The sequence below is a fragment of the Triticum urartu genome, chromosome 4 (assembly GCF_003073215.2).
Source record: "Triticum urartu cultivar G1812 chromosome 4, Tu2.1, whole genome shotgun sequence".
In the NCBI taxonomy this organism is placed as follows: domain Eukaryota; kingdom Viridiplantae; phylum Streptophyta; class Magnoliopsida; order Poales; family Poaceae; genus Triticum; species Triticum urartu.
The window spans coordinates 104249518-104253641 of NC_053025.1; positions in this window are offsets into that span (position 1 = coordinate 104249518).

Sequence of the window (4124 nt, forward strand, 5' to 3'; positions counted from 1 at the left end):
TCACCCCTGCCGCCCCCACGAACTCTCGCTTCCCTGTCCAGACCTCACTCCTAAACGAGGCTCTGGACTTAATACGATCCCTCGCCATTACAGAGGAATCGCTTCTGAATTACGTCCAGCCCGGACTAGGGGCTGAGGGCAGGGAATTTTACGTCCCACTCAGGACCCACTTCATAGCCAATGTCGAAGACTTAACCGACATGCTGGACTATGCCTCTGAAGACATCGACGGCATGGACGACGATGCCGGAGACGAACAAGGCCAAGACCCTCCGTTTACTGGACGTTGGACGGCCACCTCCACATACGACGTGTACATGGTAGACACACCCAAAGAGGATGATGACGGCGTTAAGAAGGATCCGGTTGAGGACAAGCCTGCTGAAGCACCTCCAAAGCGTCGACGTCAGCGGCTGAAAGTGCAACTATGCCTAGGTGGTTTTGGTAATTCATAACAACATATAGCTCATTGAGCTAATGCTATTCCAGATGATTATTTCAGGAAAGCTCAATGATTGGCATGGCATGGATGTGAAAGTGGAACCCTCAAAATGCTAAGGACAAAGGATTGGCTCAAGCTCAAAAGCTCAAGACTCTTCATTTTATATTTTAGTATTCCAAGATCACATTGAGTCTTTAGGAAAAGCCAATACTATCAAGGAGGGATGAGGTGTTGCTTAATGAGCCTCTTGCTTCATGTGCTTAGTGATATGCTCCAAAAACCCTCAACTACTTTCCCATATCCACATTTGACCTAAACCCTAAGCCAAACTCGGTCCTACCGATTCTTCCTATCCGGCGCCACCGAGTTTCACTTGTCATTAGCCACTGCCAAACCCTAGCAATTCGGTCCTACCGATAGGGATCTCGGTCTCACCGAGATGGGGTTGCAAACTCTCTGTTTCCCTTTCGTAACTTTTCGGTCTCACCGAAAGAGCGAATCGGTCCCACTGAGATTGCAATGTAAATTCCCTTTGTAACTTTTCGGTCTCACCGAAAGAGCAAATCGGTCCCACCGAGTTTGCCTGACCAACTCTCTGGTTAGCTAATTACCAAATTCGGTCTCACCGAGTTTGTGTAATCGGTCTCACCGAGATTACGTTATGCCCAAACCCTAACCATATCGGTCCTACCGAGTTGCATGTCAGTCCCACCGAAAATCTCTAACGGTCACTAGGTTTACATTTTCGGTCCGATCGAGTTTATTGATTCGGTCCCACCGAGATTGGAAAACTGTGTAACGGTTGGATTTTGTGTGGAGGCTATATATACCCCTCCACCTCCTTCTCATTCGAGAAGAGAGCCACCAGAACACATACACCATTCCAAATCGTATGTTTTGAGAGAGAACCACCTACTCATGTGTTGAGACCAAGATATTCCATTCCTACCATATGAATCTTGATCTCTAGCCTCTCCAAGTTGCTTTCCACTCAAATCTTCTTAGCACAAAATCCAAATCCTATGAGAGAGAGTTGAGTGTTGGGGAGACTATCATTTTTGAAGCACGAGAGCAAGGAGTTCATTACCTACACACCATTTGTTACTTCTTGGAGAGTGGTGTCTCCTAGATTGGCTAGCTGTCACTTGGGAGCCTCCGACAAGATTGTGGAGTTGAACCAAGGAGTTTGTAAGGGCAAGGAGATCGCCTACTTCGTGAAGATCTACCGCTAGTGAGGCAAGTCCCGTGTGGGCGATGGCCATGGTGGGATAGACAAGGTTGCTTCTTCGTGGACCCTTTGTGGGTGGTTGCTTCTTCGTGGACCCTTCGTGGGTGGAGCCCTGTGTGGACTCGCGCAACCGTTACCCTTGGGTGGAGCCCTGTGTGGACTCGCGCAACCGTTACCCTTCGTGGGTTGAAGTCTCCATCAACGTGGACGTAGGATAGCACCACCTATCCGAACCACGGGAAAAACATCCGTGTCTCCAATTGCGTTTGAATTCTCCAAACCCTTCCCTTTACATTCTTGCAAGTTGCATGCTTTACTTTCCGCTGCCTATATACTCTTTGCATGCTTGCTTGAATTATGTGATGATTACTTGACTTGTCCTAAATTAGCTAAAATCTGCCAAGAACTAAAATTGGGAAAAGGTTAAGTTTTTATTTGGTCAAGTAGTCTAATCACCCCCCTCTAGACATACTTTCGATCCTACAAGTGGTATCAGAGCTTTGGTCTCCATTTGCTTTGATCTCCATAGCTTTTGGTGGTCATAACCTTGGTTTCACAACCTAGGAGAGTATGGCGTCTAGCGAGGGAAATTATCACCGTAGAGGTCCCTACTTTGATGGTACTAATTTTGCTAGTTGGAAGCATAAAATGAAAATGCATATTCTTGGACGTAACCTCGCCGTTTGGGCTATTGTGTGTGTTGGTTTGCAAGGTGACTTATTTGATGGGAGAGAACCGAACCGTGAAGCTACCACGGATGAGTTGAAGATGTTGCAATACAATGCTCAAGCTTGTGATATTCTCTTCAACAGATTGTGCCCCGAAGAATTCAACAAAATCAGCCGTCTTGAGAATGCGAAGGAAATTTGGGACACTTTGGTTGATATGCACGAAGGTACCGACTCCGTCAAGGAATCCAAGTTGGATGTGCTTCAAAGCCAACTTGACAAGTTCAAGATGAAGGATGGTGAAGGTGTCGCCAAAATGTACTCTAGGCTTGCTCTCATCACAAATGAGATTGCCGGCTTAGGAAGTGAAGAGATGACCGATAAATTCATCATCAAGAAGATTCTAAGAGCCTTGGATGGAAAATATGATACCGTGTGCACATTGATCCAAATGATGCCCAATTACAAAGATCTCAAGCCAACGGAGGTGATTGGAAGAATTGTTGCTCATGAGATGTCACTTAAGGATAAAGAGGAACTTCACAACAAATCAAGTGGTGCCTATAAAGTCTCATGTGAAGCCCCTACATCATCAAGTGAGAAACAAGACTTCAATGAAGAATTGAGCTTAATGGTGAAGAACTTCAACAAGTTCTACAAGAGTAGAAGCAAAGATAGAAGCTCCAAGTCAAGGTCCTACAATGACAAAAGATCTTCTAGTCGAGAGCGAAACTGCTACAATTGTGGAAGACCCGGACACTATTCCAATGAGTGTACGGCTCCCTACAAGAGAAGAGAAGATTCTCCAAAAAGAAGAAGCAAAGGATCACCACCAAGAGAGAGAAGGAGTAGAGATGATCGTTATGAACGAAGATACTCAGGGAGAAGCAAGGATTCGGAAAGGAAGGAAAAATCATCAAGGAGCTACACAAGACGAAGACATCAAGCTCATGTTGGTGAATGGGTATCCGGCTCCGACTCCGATAGCCACTCCGAGAGAAGTTATCACTCCGACTCCGAAGATACTCAAGATGAAGGTGTTGCCGGTCTAGCACTTGTGTCAACCAACTCCGACAACATATTTGACTCACCAAATGAAGGAATTGGAAGATGCTTCATGGCCAAAGGTCCTAAGGTAACACACCCCGAGTATGTTGATTTCAATAGTGATGAAGATGACTTTTTAGGTGATGATTTGCTTGTTGACAACTTAGTGATGAATACTATGATGAAATGCAAATTAAACATGCTAATCAAGATAAAACGAATGACAATGATAAGGAGAAGATTGAGGCCCTAACTAAAGAACTAAACACTCTTAAGTTAGCTCATGAAACCATCTTCGAAGATCATCGAGAACTTTTAAGAGCTCATGAGAAATTACGCTTTGAAAAGCTCAATCTTGAGCAAGAGCATGAGTTCTTAAAAGCAATCAATGATGATCTCCGCAAGAAAAGTTCTTCTTACATTGCCAAGCGTTTACTCTTATCCACTTACATGCCTCAAGTCAAGTCTAGTAACAAGAACAAGAAAGATTCTTCCTCTAGCAGTAACAACGATCATGCTAAATCCAATATTGTTGCTTCTAGTAGCTCTCTTGATTCCACTAATGATTCTCTTAGCCAAGTTACACTTGAGCAAGAAAATAGCTTATTGAAGGGAATTATAGAGAAAGGAGAGTACAAAAGCCTTGCCGGGAGTAAGCAATTCGAGAAAATTATGCGCAAGCAAGGAATGCACCGGAAGAATCAAGGTGTTGGTTTTGAACGAAAGTTCAATGCCAATG